The sequence below is a fragment of the Homalodisca vitripennis genome, chromosome X (genome assembly GCF_021130785.1).
Source record: "Homalodisca vitripennis isolate AUS2020 chromosome X, UT_GWSS_2.1, whole genome shotgun sequence".
NCBI classification, from domain to species: Eukaryota; Metazoa; Arthropoda; class Insecta; order Hemiptera; family Cicadellidae; genus Homalodisca; species Homalodisca vitripennis.
Genome location: NC_060215.1, coordinates 17,122,517 through 17,142,508, shown reverse-complemented (window position 1 = coordinate 17,142,508; position 19,992 = coordinate 17,122,517).

Here is a 19,992-nt window from a genome sequence, read left to right as displayed (position 1 = left end):
TGTGGCGGTGCGGGGGCGAGACTACGAGGAAGGTAAACATGTCTTCGTGTGAGATTCGTGTGTCGAACAGTTCCCCGCTGTGCCAACTTGATACATAACCTGGCCAGGGGGCTTCAGAAATATCGCCCATCCTCCGCTAACAGATTATTATCAGCTCCCACTCCATCACGCACCCTAATTTTAATCAAACTCAAAAACTATCATGTTTCTGAAATTTCTACATCTTTTAATCGATTTTTTTAAATTCAAGGTAAAAAGTTTACTACCGTTTAGTGATACAAGTAATCAGTAACATTGCGTTTCAGGATCTGTAATCTGCTCTCTTCCTCAGTTAATACATAACCAAAATAAAACTTGTTAAAAGTATGTTTCACAGACAGTGGTCATGGAGTTGACACACAACAAGTTTGTTGTGATTTCTCACTATTGAGCGTAACAACGCTTTGATTTATTTTAACCGTGATTGAAGCTATGTGTTAGATTAGTTATTGACGCGGGGAGGAGATCAGATTGCAGATCTTGAATCGTAGTTTTACTCGGTTCTGATATCACTGAACAGAGGGTAATTTACAGTAAATTACAAAAAAAGTAACACCACAAATGAGCAAAGGATATATTTAACGTTTATAATACACCACACATTTTATGTATTTCATGCACTATAGTGAATATTATACTTAATCACTAAACATTATACCTATGTAAATAATAACAATAATAAATCAATAAAATAATTTTAAAAATTTAAGAATTCCAGTTCTTCAATCTTCTTTAACTTTACTTAACTTAACTCTGATATTGCTTCCATTTGTATTATTTTTCCAAGTTGAATAGACAAGCTGGTAACTTGAAATTCCAACTAAATGTATCTATTGACGTTTACAAAAGGAACATCATGTGGATTTGAATTAGTTTAATTTCTTCACTTAAATTTTGTTGTTAACGGTCAAAGGTTTGAAAGGATACTAGGATAGCCGACATTTGCTATCGTTATATGTTACTAAGTGTGTAACAAAACGTTTCGAGGATTGAAGTCTATCCTCTTTGTCAGTTCGGAAGATAAATACTACATAAAAAAGATAGAAAATAAAGAAGATTGTGTTATTCATTTGTAACACATGGTGGCAGTTTCCCAAAATCCTATTAGTTTTTTTGTTTAATTCCGTAGATTTGTCTAGGATAAATTGTAGTATTCTGTTGAGTTACACAGCATCATTATGGAAATGACGACGCGATTTTTATTTTACTATTCTTCTGTTTTAATTGTGTGATGCAGTTCTTAATACATTATTGTTATTTAGACTGAGAGGTGTACATAGGACTATGTAAGTGCTGTCAGATATTTTTGTTTTAATTAGTATGATAATATAACAATACTAAAAATGGGTAAAAAGACAATGTAGTATAATAATAAAAGAACATGTTCAATAAAAACTGTGTGAAAACATATACTTAATTTTTGAATCTATTTTCAAACTACTGTAAGTATAGCATTTATTACACTGTGCGAGTTTCAGCACTATCAGATAGATCTACAGGTAGATTGATTAGGTGGACTTTCATTGAATTACGTAATTCAACAATCAAACTGATTTTCAAACGAATCAAACTTCACGCTGAAGTGTACGTCCCTTTGTTTTCTTACTGTTATATTGTTTTACAAATACAAATCGACCGTATTATATATATATATATATATATATATATATATATATATATATATATATATCCAGTATACCGATTTTGTTGTTATTAGTAATAATACATATTAATGCCTTTACAAAAATTACCATCCATTTGATATGAGTTGTAGTATTACTTTATAGTTGTATTGCCTTGCTACGGATGTTAGAAATTCATGCCTTATGTATGGAGACTTACATCTAGTTTCCATACAACTTAATTAAGATTACAGCTATAAGCATGTAAGATGTAATAATTTATTATTATATATTATTTCATTTTATTTGTATAGTGGGTTTCTTTTAGAATATATCCTTTCTCTTCCCGTCCTCATGGGCCCCTGGCCTGTGCGAGGATCTTATCAAACAGAATAAGGGGGGAGATCGATACAGTACAAGGTCGACGACAGTAAGGATAAAAGTGCAACGTCTAATTCAGACCAAAGTCCAACGTCTTAGACTGCTCGGATACTAACAGGTTTTCGCCAATTTTCAAGTAGCTGTCTAAATGAGCATTATTTAAAATTTGTGTTCTTTAATTCGAATCTATTCATATACAACTGCATACAAGTTGAATACGCTATTTAAATACAAGTATTTAAAAGTTATAGTATACAAACAAAATTTTTTTGTTAACTAGTGAGGAATTGTCTGTCACTATATAATTAACCTCGTTTTTCTTTAACGTTTCAGAAAAAATCTGCGACGGAATGGCATATAAGTTATCAGAAGCGAAACCGACACGTTTTGAGATCAAAGAGTATGAAAAAAGTGCGGGCCAAGTCACGAATGCCACCCTTGCATTGAAACATTTCCCTGCGATCCTCGTCTGTCTTCGTTCCAAGCTCTCCTTGTTTAGCTTTATCGTATGCGAACCTTTCTTCCGTCACTAAAGAGATATTCGTCTTGAATCTCATTGACGGCGACGGGACCTCGAAATCCTTTAATCGTAGGCCTTTTTACACGGTTGTCATCATTCACATCTTTACATAAATTAATTTTCTTGAACAAGCCTCATGTTACTTCTGGAGTCGGGCTCCTCAATGTGCGCTACACGCCGGATGCCGGGTTATCCTAGTGGTTAATGCGGAGCAATTGGGACAACAGTCAAAGGGGAAATGACACAATGTTTAAATTTAATGTGAGGATTATTATTAGAAGAGGTTTTAAACATTTGAAGAGAATCGTCTCCAGCGAAATACTCCGCGATACGTGAAAAGAACCGAAGGGTGAAACCCGGTTTTAGACGAAATCCTCTAATGAGGAGATTCAGCAAGATGTAAACGTTAGTCACCGGTTTTATTGACAATTATCGCTTTAGTATTGAAAGCGGCTTTGCAAAATATGGCTATTAATTTGATTTCAATTAAATACAACGTAGTAGTTACTATATATGGGCAACGATGTATTTTCGAATAACCTATATTATTATATATTTAATACTTATATTCTTATTATTCTTTAACAAATCTTGGTAATAAGATCTTGCAATAATGTACATGTAACTTTGTCACTGTTATAATGTAAGGCATGATTTACGCGGTTTACGGGATAATTAACTGTGAATTGTAATAGTTGAAAACTGATCTAAATTATTCATTAACCAATTACATTCTATGAACGAATATGTTTATATTTACATTAATTAATTTTTATTATTCTTGAAATTTTTTTATAATATTATAAGGTTTTAAGTTACTACGCTTTAAACCTTTCAGGTACCCGCCATCTTCAAACGTGATATGATAATCTAGTATTAATATTTTTGTTTTAATTTACAACCGAAAGGCTAATAGTTGTGCCGAATTAGAAATTTTAATTTTTAATAGCTTCTGAAGTAACAAAAAATCTCGATGACACATACAGACAGTTCAACTAAGGATTTTCACACATATTTGGTTTGCATTTTTGACTTCGCTCTAAGACGAATTCCTAAAAGATTTAGTAAGCACCCTGTATTAATTATATCACCACTCTATACAGGAATACGAATTAAGGTTAGTCCATAATTGAGAGAGTCTGAGAGAGAAGATGTTTTGTATTAAAAGGGCATATTTATTGACAGTAAAATAAGACGGTTGTGTAAACGACACTATCTGGAATGTATTAACAGTAAGTATTATAATACTATATTACTATAGCACTTTTTCGGGTGCCCTTTGCGGGGCCAAATATATTAAGATATTTAATACAGATTTTGAGTACAGGATATAAGTTCATATACTTAAACATATAGGGCAAGGAAGAGTTTCTAAAAGATATATTTTAACTTATTTTAGGCGGGCCCAAATTAAAGAAAACTTTTAAAATCGTATATTTAATACAAAATAAAACTTATGCATACAATTGGATACTATTATAACGTGGATAGAATAAATAGAATATTATTAATCAGAATGAAATTAAACGTACAAATATTTAGAATCCAATCATATTACATTTATTTAAATGCAATATATTGGAACTAAAAACAGTTTTTGACAAAAAATATACCGTTTAGGCGTGTTTTATCGTTTCCTTAACGCTTTAAAGCTCTGGGTTTAATTTTATATGATGCTGGGACCACCAATTGAAACGTAAACAGGTTAATGCGTCAACACTTTTTACTGGGGAAGGAAAAGCCTTTGTAACATATTTGCAACTCGCAACTTTGCTAAAAACGAATCTAAGAAAAAAAGAAAGTGTCATTTTTAATATATAATGTTCTGTTGTATATCTTTCAGACAAATCTATATTATCTCTAAAACTGTGACCTATCATTGTAATAGAAAGTATTATCACTATCACTATCATCTACTTGCAGAAAGAGAGTTTAATCTACTCATTATATTATCAGATGGATGATAAAAGACTGTATTTGTCTCCTGTACAAGTTATAATTACTGAAGAAGTTCCAAGGCTGATATTCCAATCCAACAGCATGAAATAGAAATGTTAACTTTGGAATGTACATAATAGGAATGTACTCGAAATTTTTATTTTGAGTTTATCCCCAATATCAATGGTGATATTTTCAATCATTGAGTATATTACTGTCGCTCTAAAAAAAATTTCACATGTAGGATCGTTAAAACCAAAAAGTTCCAGAAAACTTAAAAGTTTTGAGGAAATGAAATATATTAAACTGGCCTCATCGACATGAAATGCTCAGTATTGAAATCAGACACCCTAGTTTTGTGAGATGTCAATGTGAAAGCCCACAAATCCAAGGTGACTCGTCTCAAGATTAAGCATTTCACAATTGTAGATACAGCTCTGCTAATGTTGAGCCCAAACCAACGCATCCTAGAATTTCACTAATCGACATGAAATGCTCAGTTTTGAAATGAGACACCCTAGTTTTGTGGGATGTCACTGTGAAAGTCCACAAAACCAAGGTGTCTCATTTCGAGATTAAGCATTTCACAATTGCAGATAAAGTCCTGCTAATGTTGTGCCCAAACCAACGCATCTTAGAACTGCTCAGTATTGAAATGAAACACACAGCTTTACTGATATAGAAGGGCCATTTCTCCCTTGTACCTAGTACTTGTGTAAGGTAGGTTTTTACAACAAACTGTCTCTGGAAAAAACACATTCATTGTGCCACAAATCCAAGAGTTAATAAATTTTAGTTTAAATCAATACGAGGGGTATTGATTTAACGCAATTATCATTTATCCTAACACTAGGAAATGATATTTTTATATTAATGTAACACGCTATAAAGCTTTCACAAAACATCAAACTATTTTTAATTGTAGCTGGAAAGAGTTTTTCCAAGGGAAGAACTTTTCAAAACTATCTCCTACAGCGAGAGGGCCAGGGTAATAAAATACATGTCCGCTCCATTGGGCTTTGTTATATCTAACAAAAACTTCTTGATAGGCAAATTTATCTTATTTGTGTTGGTGTAATCTGTTTATTTATTTTTCACTGTAGAGATAAATAAGGTAAAGTGAACAACAATAATTATCAATGCACCAAAAATAGATATTTCCATAATCTCTACCAACATTTTCAGATGTATAAGCTGTTTCAATATTAGTTTTTCTAATCAGGTAATTAAAATATTACTCTGGTGGGCTATGATCGTATTATTCTTACCAATTGCAGGATTATGTTCCTTTTTCTTAGAACATATTAAAATAAAATATATGAATGAATTGCAAAAAAAAAGAATTTATATACAGCAAAAACAAACACTACTACTAAATTACAAGTAATTTTAACATTAACAGATAAATTAAAACAGCTGGTTCTCGTAGCTTACTAGCATATTGTCTCATACATGTACTTAAGTTTTATATTGTTTTATACAGATTTTCTTAAACTTCCTTGGATTTTTTAAGGAGAAGCCGATCTTCTTTTATACCTTATTCTGCCCGTTCTCATGGGCCACTGGCCTGTGCGAGGATCGTATCAAACAGAATAAGGGGGAGAGTCGATATAGTACAAGGTCGATGGTACTGATAAAAAGTGCAAGGGTCACAAACAGGATTCGAACCTGCGCTCTAACTCAGACTCAAAGTCCAACGTCCTGGACAGCTCTGCAATCGGCAATCGGCACTTCCGATGGCCGATTAGCAATGCAAATGTATAAAGACGAAGTAACTGTAACAATAGTATTATTATTCCATTTAAGTGTTTCTAAAATTAGTCACGCGTCATGAGAAAACTCAAATTATTAATACAACTGTTGTTAAAATAATATTTTAATCTTAAAAACCCAAAATATTGAGTTTTTGGGTAGTAGTCGATTTCTGGTTCGGTCAGTGGTGTATAATACCTAAACAGATTGGTAGAAAGATCGGGGCCGCCCTATACAGGATGTAACCAAAAGCTGGTTATGTATTTTCAAATTCTGTGTGATTCGAATAACTTTTTTCCATTTTACATTTCGCTTAGCCGCTAGCCACCATTTAGTATTTTTTATTAACAAATTGTTATCTCTAAAGCTAAAGAAACCCAATTTGGCACATTTGCTTGAATAGGTAAAAGGAAAATTAAAGAAAATCTTGTTATTTTATTTAATATAAACAAAATGGCGTCTGTTGAAAATGTTTAAAGTGAAATAACGAAAAAACAGTAGTTATAAAAAAAAGAACTTGACACTAACTATTTGGAGAATTTTAATGTAATTCCAACGGTACTAGTTTCAAAGGAATCCGACAAGGCATAAGCGAGCACGACCACTTTAAAGGTACGCACAAGCCGGGAGCGTCAAACATATCATAGTTGAAAGTTATCAGTTGTTTGTTGCTCCTAAAATCTGAAAATGCATAGCCAGCTCAACCTTTTTGTTACAACCTCTATATTTATATCGACAACTTTAACTAAATTTATTGACAAGTAAGTAGCCTACTTGATTCCATATTTTAAACAAATATTTAACACTATACCGCTGACATATTTCGTATTCGTTTAATAATTTTACATAATTTACAACACTGTAGAATTAACTTATAAAATGGATTATGAGATGTGCAGAGATATGACAAATTACTATTGAAAAACTAACTTTTGTTGAATAGTATGAATTTCGCTATTCACATTGCAATCACGGTCGTTAATGATGGCGGCGAGCGAACACGCAATAGGAAACGAGAATTTCGCAATTCCCTTTGGTGACTTCGTTCTCGATCGTGTTTCAATAAAACATACCAAAAGGGTGAAGTTGTCGTCAGGCCTGGCTCGCGGCGTTATCATAATTCGAAGGTTCGTCAAAGCATTTAAATAAACAAGGCCCTGTTAGTGGCTTTGTGAGGGAAAAAGGGTTGTGGAGCGAAGGGAAAGGGAAAGGGAAAGATGTGGTGCGGGGGGGGGGGGTTGCGGCCGCTTCGGTCCCCGTGCTCACGTTCCTCAGATATCGGCTTTATTCCTTACCTTTGAAACCGAGCTTTAAGTCCAGATAGCTCCTCCTTATCGGTATTCAAGGACTTCGTCTTAGTGATTTTGGCCCTTAAGTCTTGCTCTCCTTTGAGATAAATGTCTTGGAGCACTAGAATAGTCCAGATTTACGATTTACTATAGTATAATATATAACTTATTTGAAATACTGCCTTAAAGCAACTACTACGAAATTATTTTTTCATAATGTTTAGTAAACTATCCAAGACTGTTTCTGACATTGAAAATTCAACAGCCTAAAATACCTTCAAAAGTTATTACTGACGATGAATGATAAAAAGGATTTAAGGGTTTCGGGAATTTGAAATGTTATTACAAAAATGAACATTTCGTTCTAGGATTGGAATCTCTATCCATCATGTGCGAAAACTTGAAGATTCAGTACACACCCAATTAGTGTTTAATTTGTATGTATACAAAACCACCTTAACGTTTTTGGCACCTGATGAAGAAGGTATATTATAATCTTCGAAACGTAATGTTCTATTTCTTCAACGTCACCGATGGAAAATGTACAATAACTTGTTATTCTCTCACCCTCAAATACGTTTCAATACAATTATTTTATGAAGAAAATTAGATTTTTTCCGGACATTTATCATCATTCAGTGATACAATACAATCAACTAACGAATGAACTGTGGCAAACATCCGGAAAATACATAGTAAAATTTATGTCCACAAATATACCATACAGATCTGCACAGAATAACAAATTGTTCCGATTTGGGGCATTCAACTGTTATTTTGATTAGTCGTTGACTTACTATTATTAGTCCATCTCTCCCTATCATCCCTTTAAATATATTTGATTCTTGGGACACCCTGTGTGCGTGAACGTATATATATATATATATATATATATATATATATATATATATATATGTATGTGTGCGTGTGTGTGTGTGTGTGTGTGTGTGTGTGTGTGTGTGTGTGTGTGTGTGTGTGTGTGTGTGTGTGTGTGTGTGTGTGTGTGTGTTGTATATATGTATATAAAACACACACACACACACACACACACACACACACACACACACAGGGTGAGAATTATGTTCTGATACGCCTGGATATATTCCAAAAGGATCGAGATACCGATGTACCATCTTCACCACACTTATTAATATAATCTTTTGGATTTTTTGGAGGACAAACTCCCCCCCTTTTCAAAGGAGGTAGAGTGGGGTAAATTTAAATTTTAAAATTGCAACCCCTATCATGTTTATTTATTAAATATTTTTTTATCCCCACATAACTCGTTAAATAAATATAGGGAATTGGCGCATTAAAGAATTGTGGTATTAACCAAAAAATGGCTCCACATACATTTAATAACGACAGTTTTAGGTACCTTTAAATAGTTTCGAGTTTTAAATACGTATAAAGTGGTTTTTATTATTTGCTTTATATTGATTTAAACTGGTTCGTATAAATTCAGCACTCGCTCAAACAGTATCTATCACATAGTTTAAAGTTTTATTTATTACTCTTTTAACAAACTAATTATTATTCTAAAATTGTTTTATGATTAATTACTTGTGAACACCAAAAAAACAATGTGGTTTCAATACAATTTCATATTTTTTCGCACAATTTTTACGAATAGCGGTTTATATGAGGACTTCATGGCATAAAATCTACATAAAATACGCGCTTTGTACCGAGATAATTTTTACAGAATGTAAAATATCCCGAGTACCGGTTAGTGAAACGATAAAATATTTCAAAACTGGGGTACATAGCAGGAAGGACATAACTATTCAGGAGGAATGCGCTAAGGAGGAGCTCCTCAAAGGCAGGAGACACCAATCGATAGAGGCTAGACCTGGGCTCCCATCATAACTGAAATAACTTATAAGCAATAAATTTTCATTAGTGTTAGGTAGAGAAGCGAGGAGACCGAGACAGCCGGTGACCAACCTTTCAGCACCAGATATATAACCGGCTTGTGTGTGATACACGGGGTTGGAACCTTCAACATCATCACCTTGGCCGCGGCTCTATTGATCATAACTTGACGAGCATCGTCCGAACCAATCATATAATTATTACGATTCAGTTAATAGTCCGAGAATTTCACATCGTCTGCAGTCTGCCCGTGCTGGTGTAAGCGTGTCGGTATTATCTGTTTTTAATTTAATGCTAAAAACCATTAGTTTACGACGCGTGACGAAATCGCATTTGCGAATTACGGTTACATTTTAATAGATACTCGGTCACATTCGTGTGCCATAAAAATAATTACTCAGCATAGGTTGATTAACTTATAATAAATTTATTATTAACGATGATCCATTATTATAAATAGAAGTAGTGGTATAGTTTGAATATGAAAATAATTATTGTAGTTTCAAAATCGATTTTTGGAAAAATTATTTAAATATTATTTACCTTTTCTCCGTCTCCAACGTCTTCAATTTTTGCAATCCTTCTCCAAATATTACTTATTTTGTATACATCAGATAATCAAATATTTTATAGTTTTGTAATATCTAAATAAATCAATTCAATAGATATTTGAAACGTTTTGTACCAAACGTTACTTAAGAAAAAAATAGTTAACTATATATGAAATATACGTAGCCATTTCAATGAAAACCTGTCCAATAACGTAGGAATAATACAGCAGTGAATGTTTTAACGTTTGTGGAAAGATGATTTAATTTTGGTACTTATACTTGGTATTTGGAGACCTTGCGAAATAAAAGTAAATCGTGAAATAAAATAATTGAGTACAGTATAACATATTTTAATGTGATGTGTCTCCATACGTTGTTAAAAATACGAAAAACTAATAAATACGTTTTTATTAAAGAAAAGTAACTTATTTAATTGATAAATATTTACATTCATCCATTACTAATATTCTTCGTTCGTAAATATAAATAAATGAATAATGATAAGTTTGTACTTCAACTGCACAAGTTCGATTATGAAAATCGTTTCTTAAAATGTTATAAAAATTTTGAATTTTTGCTGATTTGGAAATTTATTTTCTAAGTTCTCAATATCTTAACTGTAATATACTCTGTATGATAGTTTTGTTATTCTCTTTTATTTTCGATTCTGAGGATTCCGATTTTGCAATATATTTGTTCTGGTTTGTATTTTAATACAATAGTAGATAAAAACTACGTAGATTTAGTATTTGTTTTTATTTGTTGTATATGTTCTTTTAAATTTCCTTCCTAACTAATACTATACCAGATTGTCGAATGAAAAGCTTTACAGCTACAGCAGTTTACTTTCTTTGCTCTAATGCAGTTGAGTTTCAAAAATCTTAAACTTTGCTCTATACCCACATAATGGTCCAAAACAGTTTGATAATTTATTTTATTTTGTTAATGAGTACTAAGAATCACTGTTACGGCGTTATCAGTGAAACTATCCGAATCAAACTTCTTATCGCTGTAAAGATAACGGGGCTTGCAACTAGTCAGCTGGGCTTGAACTCCAACCTTATCCTATAAAATGTAGCTATTAAATTTACTGAGTTTCTTCCTGAAGGCATTTTCATCGCTCTCTTAGCAACATATATGCATACATATATCACTCTTGAATTTTGGTACTTGACCTGGAAAGTTTACAGTGAAACTTCAAGGTGAGGAGAAATTACGAAAACCAATGTTTTGATTGCTTACACATTTCTGAAATATTGACTTGAGTAGAAGACTTAAGGTAGCTATGACAAAGAAAATACTATCCAGAGGTTTCCAAATTTTTAAAGATTTCAAAAATAATCAAGTTATTACATATGAAGAAAGAACCTGCACCCGTGAGAGAGTGATGTAAAGCAATGATTTATCTGAGGAAATTGCAAGCCAAAACGTGATTGTGCACTGCAGTGATAAGTCATGAAAAAACTGTGATAGTAGAATACTTACTATGTATTGCCGTAACGATTTCATAAGGTTCTCACACAAATGGAAGTTTCACTGGCTTGAGACATAGTTGTGACTAAGAACGGAAGCCAACATTTTAAAATATACCACGCAAGAGTGATAAATTCATTTAATAATCAACTTTTAGTATTCCTTCATTGTGTATTGCAATTGTGTCTATATATATTCTAGTTGGTTCGTATGTTTTTATGTTAAATGAGTACCAGTTTAACGCGTGATTTTGATCTATAAATGTATATGATTGACTAATATGACAAAAACTGTCACACCCGGAAATATAAAGGGCGGGTACTTCTGTTACTTTACAAATAAAACACAATGGGCCAAAAAAGTACTAGTGTATGTTATCACAAGCCTCATTGATGTTTCTAACGAGGCTCAGTATGAGGTAATGGACATTTTTTAATGCTACTTAGATGCCAAACCTCTGATCATTATATACAATAATATTTGAATTATGTTAACTTTTAGATCACAATAGTAAATATAAATTTTAGTAACCTAGAGACTGTTTAAACAATTTCTCCATGCGATTGCGATTACGTTTTCTAGAAAAGCGGTCATTTCAAACGACCTACACATTTGCAGTTGAGGCTCAAAATTGTTATCTCCCGTAATGTTTTAATCATCGTAGGTAATCTCATCCAACTGATTATAACAATGGCCTATTTAACAATGAATATCCATGTAATCACTGCAGCTTTTCGTAATTCGTGGAATCTTTTATCTCATTATCCATGTAAGGCTCGACGATAGCGACTATGTCCGTACAAGTCCACATGTCTAAGCCAAAACGTGCTGTAAACATAAACTAAGGGTACTTACTATAACACATCTATACAGATTTCCCTGGGAAAAATAACGATGATAACTACTCATTGAATTCACGAAACAATACTTTCTTTGCGAAGCCGCAGACAGAGGAACTAGAGATTGCTACAATCTAAATTTTGTTTATATGATTCATAAAATAAGAATAAAAATTACTTCTCTCAGGGTTGCTTGATTAAGAAGGAGTACTCTACCATGCCACTGATTTAATGTTGGGAAATGCAACCATGAAATTAATAAATAAAAGACTGAATTCAATGTCTGCACTATTTTATGAAATGAGATTTCTGAGCGGTACAATTACAACAAATAATACACCACTGACAGTAGACCTGACCACTCGTTCTCAAATTCAAATTTTGGTACCAACATACCTAATCAGGTTTTTACACTTCAAATTTTGCACACAAAAAACAGTTGTGCACAGGAGACATCCATATTAAAAACTCGGGTTTTAAAGAAGAAGTGTAAACCATAATTCGCAGTATTGGGATGGGTGAAGACAGAATTCATTATCAGCTACAATAAGAACTAATTACAGGTCAGATGAATACATTCAGCAAATTTTACTCGGCCTTTTCCAAATGAATCTGTATTCCGTTTTCTAGTTGTTTTATTACATATATAAATGCCTATTTCCTGAATATGACGATGGAGAACTGTTAATTTGTGTATTAATTTGTGCTTTTGTTGTCAGTATTAGCTTAGATTGGAATCGAGTTTGGTAGGACCACTGTAAAAGGGAATATTTCGGTGCCTTCCGTTATTACTTAAAAAGGCGTTATCGTTCTGAAAATATGCATTCAAGTAAATAATGGGTTTATCAACCGTCTACTCCGTTTCTTTCTGTTTGACCTCAACAGAAGATCTATGTTTCCAAATACATCCCACTTTGTGATTTTTAAATATACTCAACAATAGGAAAATTAAAATATTTATTGTTATGATTGAATGTAAATGTTTGAAAACAGTCGATATTCCGATGCTGACAAAGAGCGATAGAGGGGGAGAACGTCCATCTGTAGAAGGGAGTCAGAGGGCCGTGACAGAAGGCCGGTCCAGCCATTCAATCGAGGCGATGGAACAAGGCGTGAGCATCTCACATTTCGTCCGGGTAATAACAATTATTTTTCATCGTTTAGTTATCACCCTAGATGAATTAATTATCGTGTATCCCGTATGGCTCGAGGCTGATTGGGACTTCCGGCAGTGTGGGCGACATACTGTGTGACGTAATCTATTCATTAACCTCTCTACTCCAATTGTTGACGCTTATAGTGACTCCGGCGTGGCGGCGGGCGGCTTGGCCTCCGTCTCTACTCCGGCAACGCCGCACCTCATGTTTCAGTTAGCACAACATTGTCAGTTTAAATATGTTGTACTATCATCTGTAATATCAAGGCGGCTCTATAATTTTACGCTTGAGTTTAAACAGAACTAAACATTCTAAATGTTTGAATGATGAGTTTAGCTCCAGTTCCCCTTCCTCATAGTGCATCGTCTGCTATCTGACGCTGTATCAGACTTGACTCCTGGAGTCATGTTTGTCTGAAGAGATCTAAATAAAGTGGCGACGAAGAAGCCACACGGAGGTTGGGAGTGCCGATGGCCGAGCGGTCTAAGTCGTTGGACTTTGGGTCTGAGTTAGAGATAGCGCAGGTTCAAATCCTGTCTGTGACTGTTGCACTTTTTATCAGTACCATCGACCTTGTACTGTATCGACTCTCCCTCTTATTCTGTTTGATAAGATCCTCGCACAGGCCAGTGGCCAATGAGGACGGACAGAATAAGGCTTAAAAAGGGGTCGGTCTCTCCTTTAAAAAAAAATAACAAAAAAAAAGAAAAAAAGAAAGAAGCTGAAACCGAACCTTTACATCGTTTCGACACGATGTTTCTGTCACGATCTCTAAGCACGGTGGAGCAAACGAGTTTTCTACGCGTATCGTAGCTATGGTAGGAATGGTTGATTCAATTTGATTTGAATGTTGAGTTTAGCTCCAGTTCACCTCCCTTTTATTGGTCAGCGTCAGATACCAGACGATGCACTTAGAGCTACTTTATGTGTGGAAAACTTGGTTGCTCCACTGTGTTTAGAGATGGTGCCAAAACATCCAGGTGCACTCAACTGTGCACCTGATGAGATAATGAGAGGGCCTCTTCACCCGGATTGCACTATATATTTTATAGTCTAGGTGTCTCCAATATCAAAACGAAGTATAGAATTCGTTTTGGGCTTCTTCGTTGCCTACTTTTTTTTATCTCTTAAGATGAACATGATTCCAGGTTCCAAGAGTCAAGTCTGTGATAGCGTCAGATTACATACCCTGCACTAACAGCAAGATAAACTGGAGTTAAACTCAACACTCACATTACCTTAATACTTACATTGATAGTGTAACTAACATTGTTACCCTTTAGTAATTTAATACCATACAATATCGATTAACCGAAACCACGATTAACCGAATGTCCGAGTTTACGTTATGAGTTCTTGGCTGCAGCCAAGATTTCCTCGTCATATTGTTTATTGTTTCACATCCGATCGATGGACATGATTTGGTCGATCATTCATCGATACACCGAGCTCCAAACTCGACAAAAATTGCTACTTGAAACTCTTACCACTCTCGATCAAAATTAACGTAATTTTGCCACCTAACTACGGTTGCAGTTATCGTCGTTGAGTTCCAGGAGCTCTTCATACGCCCTTTATTCCGAATCATTAATTCACATAAAATGAATGTATATAATAAATCAAATAATGTCCTGTACAATATACATACTAACATAAATACTCTGACGTAATTAGGGATGCAATTTTAAGTAAAAGTCTGTGATTTCCAAAATCAACTATGTCTCATATAACTTGGTACAAAACTTATTACTCATTAAAGCCATTGGTATTTAATATTAAATGCTGAAAATATGCAAACAAAAGTTTAGGCTACATAAATAATGTATATCAATATTAATTGAAGAAATCAACGTTTGCTATTAATAAAAACGAAACTACCTTCACTTCGAAACGTTACGCGATAATTAGAAAATTATTATGGTTTTTGATGTTAACATTTCTTTTGCAAACATTTTTCACATTATAATTATTGTTTTCCTTTCTGTTATTTTTAAGTGTGATTTTAAAGAGAAAACAACCCCAAAATTCCAATAAAAATAATAATAGTTTATAAGCTATGTGGGTTTTCTAAACTGTCCAGGAGAATCTGTATTTAATGGTCTCCTCGAAATGAACAGCGTGTAGGCCTTCTTCTTCAGACTCTTCTTGACGATCTTGCAACATCTAAAGTTCCTTGAGGAATCGAATTGTTTATTAAACACTATGATCTTTAACGCCTCAAAAAGGGAAATGTCTGAAGCCGAAATGAACTTAACCTGTTTAAAAAGTGCTGTTTACTTAGCACTGCAGTTGAACATTATCTCAAATATCTTGATGCACATATCTGATGGATACAGCCTTGACTGCAAACGCAAAGGTAAACAGGAAGGAATGAGACAAGTATCAACAGGGAGGGTCAGTAAACATTTACTGGAAACGTTATGTAGAAGACTAACGCACTACGGTAAAATTGACGCATGAAACTACTTGTCTGACGGAATACAGATGCGTTGACATATCACTGGTTTTAGGTCTGGTGAGCTACAGTCGTCTGACGTAACGGACGAGGAATATAGCAATAATACAAAAGTCGTGTCTTGAACCTGGTGGTGTACATGAGCAATAGCGTGTAGTTAACTACCTGGGTTAAGGTGAAAATCTATGATACCTTTAATGACATATTTGTCACATTAAGAACTCTTAAATCATTAAAAACCAGCGTTAGGTTTCTGTATGCACTGTAATGACGACGTTGGTCCTGTTCCGTAACCGATTCCAAGATAAACAAAGATTGCGTTAACTTTACCATGGTACAAAATATTCATACGCTGATTGCTGAACCTTCAAAAATAGAAAGTGATTCATGTTGGGACGTTTGTATCGTCTAATAAACTATAGAAGGAATTATCAGAAAACCTATCTTCGCCGGAATCCGCATACACACGTTGAACCTTAAACGATATATTCCTTACATTGAGAAGTCAACAGGAATACAAATAGTCATTAACGTCTCACATAAGCCTTAAGAGACTTTGTAAGCGTTTTAATAGCAGTTTCAACCAATAGTGGACAACGACTTCAGTATTCTCTAATTGACATGAAACAAAATCACCGAAATATTGGGACTTGAGTACCGATGCTTGCAGACTAGGCATGCCTTTAAGCTAAACATCTTCACTTAGTGGCAGATTGCAATATTGGGTGCTGAGTGCCAATGCTTGCAAAGTAAGCCTACCTTCATCCTACAATGTTCGCTAAGAGGAAGTTCGAAATATTGGGTGCTGAGTGTCGATGCTTGCAGAGTAGACCTACCTTCATCCTACAAATGTTCGCTAAGAGGAAGTTCGAAATATTGGGTGCTGAGTGTCGATGCTTGCAGAGTAGGCATACCTTTATGCTACAAATGTTCGCTAAGAGGAAGTTCATAATATTGGGTGCTGAGTGTCGATGCTTGCAGAGTAGACCTACTTTTGTGCTGCAAATGTCCGCTAAGAGGAAGTTCGAAATATTGGGCGCGGAGTGTCGATGCTTACAGAGTAGGCCTACCTTTAAGTTAAACATCTTCACTTAGTGGCAGATTGCAATATTGGGTGCTGAGTGCCAATGCTTGCAGAGTAGGCCTTCCTTCATCCTACAAATGTTCGCTAAGAGGAAGTTCGAAATATTGGGTGCTGAGTGTCGATGCTTGCAGAGTAGGCATACCTTTATGCTACAAATGTTCGCTAAGAGGAAGTTCATAATATTGGGTGCTGAGTGTCGATGCTTGCAGAGTAGACCTACTTTTGTGCTGCAAATGTTCGCTAAGAGGAAGTTCGAAATATTGGGTGCTGAGTGTCGGTGCTTGCAGAGTAGGCCTACCTTTATGCTACAAATGCTCGCAAAGACGAAGTTCGAAATATTGGGTGCTGAGTGTCGATGCTTGTAGAGTAGGCCTACCTTCATCCTACAATGTTCGCTAAGAGGAAGTTCGAAATATTTGGTGCTGAGTGTCGATGCATGCAGAGTAGGCCTACCTTTGTGCTACAAATGTTCGCTAAGAGGAAGTTCAAAATATTGGGTTCTGAGTGTCGATGCTTGCAGAGTAGGCATACCTTTAAGTTAAACATCTTCACTTAGTGGTAGATTGCAATATTGGGTGCTGAGTGCCAATGCTTGCAGAGTAGGCCTTCCTTCATCCTACAAATGTTCGCTAAGAGGAAGTTCGAAATATTGGGTGCTGAGTGTCGATGCTTGTAGAGTAGGCCTACCTTCATCCTACAATGTTCGCTAAGAGGAAGTTCGAAATATTTGGTGCTGAGTGTCGATGCTTGCAGAGTAGGCCTACCTGTAATTTACAAATACTCGGTAACAGACAGTTCCAAATTGGCACATTTCCGTGTTTTTCTTTATTACCAATTAGGATATAGTGCTAGTATAGATATGTGATATACCTAATGTTTATGATGTAGATATATGGCTGCTTCTATGACTAATTGTGGTAAGTTCCGGGAATATTTTTACCTAACATGCAATATTTTATTAGCCATAGTACACGACCTACTGAGCATGATACTATGCAGTGATGCGGTATACGCAATATGTTTGCTATCTGTTATCAGAACCGCATTCCACTGGCATTTAGAGTTACAACAGAAACTACTAAGTTATCAAAAATTACTCAACCAGTCCTCGAAGTTTGCATAGTTATTCATGATACCATTTTACTTTTTCTCAATGGAGTTTAATTTCAAAGATAACAACAATTCAATTTGAGGTTATAGTACTTACTTACAAACATATATGCACCCTGATTCCAGGCCTCCGCTACAGGAGTCGAATAAAAATTTTAGGAATTACAGGAATTGCTTCTAATTACAGTAGCTTATCTAAGGAATGATTGAGGTGCTGTTTCACTGTGAACCCTGTTATGCAGCGGGGAAAGTCGTACACAAAACTGGGGGTTACAGCAAGTAAAAGCAAAAAAATATGATAAAAATGACATTTGAATAGCTTATTATTGGAAAACGGAGAACACATAATAATAAATCAGCAAGAAATGTCAGGGACTTCGTGGATCTTAAAATAGTTAATATTCCAAGTATGGTGTGGAATAGTTCTGTTTGGGAATTGCTGAGCCAGGGGTTTTTGCCAAACAGAGGAATTACTTTACTAACTTATGCAGAAATTTAAGTTAGATCGCTGAGCTCTATACTCGGTGTATAGATTATTAATTAAGGAACTCATTAGGTATAGATATATACAATTATATAAATCGGAGTTCAGCAGTACGTTTAATTGAAAGTGCTGTTTTTTCCTTAGTACGCTTTAATCCAAAGAACTTTTCTGCATGTATGACCTTTTGGAGGGTTTTAGTAACGGTTAAAGAATTCTCCAGATTGACCATCTCTTAGTCTTATGTGAGCGACAAATATTTTTTTTAAATACCACAGAGTTAAAAAAAACTAGTTACTCACATATAAAAAAGGAGTACATTCAAGTTATTGCTTGAAAAGAACTAAATTAAGGATACCTAAAACAAGCAAACTCAATAGTAAAACTATTCAGCAATTGGTTCACGAGTGTGTTCGCCTCAAATGAGGAATATTCTGAAATGCCGTAAAGGGTTTCGTAGAGCCACCTAATGAATTATAGCAACTCCTCCTGCATAGAATATGATTTAATTTAGTTCCATAACTACAACTGACGGAACCACCTTTTAAGGCCGGGTCCTTTTTTGAGCCAAATGAAGGTTATTATCGAGGAATCGAAGTGAAGAACGGAACCGATCGTGAACTGATCTCAGTCGACCGATCCAAGTGGGGAGTTGGTCCGACCTTGAACCGCTTTCAGTTTTAAGACTCAAAAGGGTTTATCGAATTTTAATAACTCGGAACGACTGGGTGTGCCGCAAGAACAATCGGCCGTACATTATGCATGCTGTTCCGCAGCGGCTATGTACCTTTTCAACTATGTCCACTTTTTATAGCCGGTCTGGTGACAAGGCAGAGGTTGTTAGTCATGTCATATCGTTATAACACCTCACTCACCGAGAGACTCTGGCTGTCCGCCCATTGAGACCATTCAACCGGCGCTGCGTTCTAGGAGAGGACTCGGAGTCGGATCTCAGATCTATCCGATTAGGAAGTGACAAATTCGGCCCACTATGTCACTTTAGACTAGCTCACCGTTTACTCCATTCCTGTCAAAACTGAACCGGCCGATACGGTTTCTTCGTTTCATTCATTCCAGAGCGGGTTCTACTCACGCAGATTGTGTAACAATGCAAGTGATTCCAGGAGAAGATACAGTGTAGTGCTACCCTTATACGTTACTTCTGTGTAATCGCTTCAGTACGATTTATCTGTGCTTTTATATATAACAAGATTTTATATTTATGGTTTGAAATAATACATCTTTATTTTAGTTTTAGTATATTTTTCCAATAACCCTTTTTAAGTACTTTAACTGAATGAAGAAAATCGTCATAAAATTATTCGAGGCAAGACTACCTACTAGTTGCAATCAAACAAAAAGCTATGGGATTTAATGAAACCTTGGTTAATTTTACCACAGTTTCATAATTAACGAGTGCATTGGT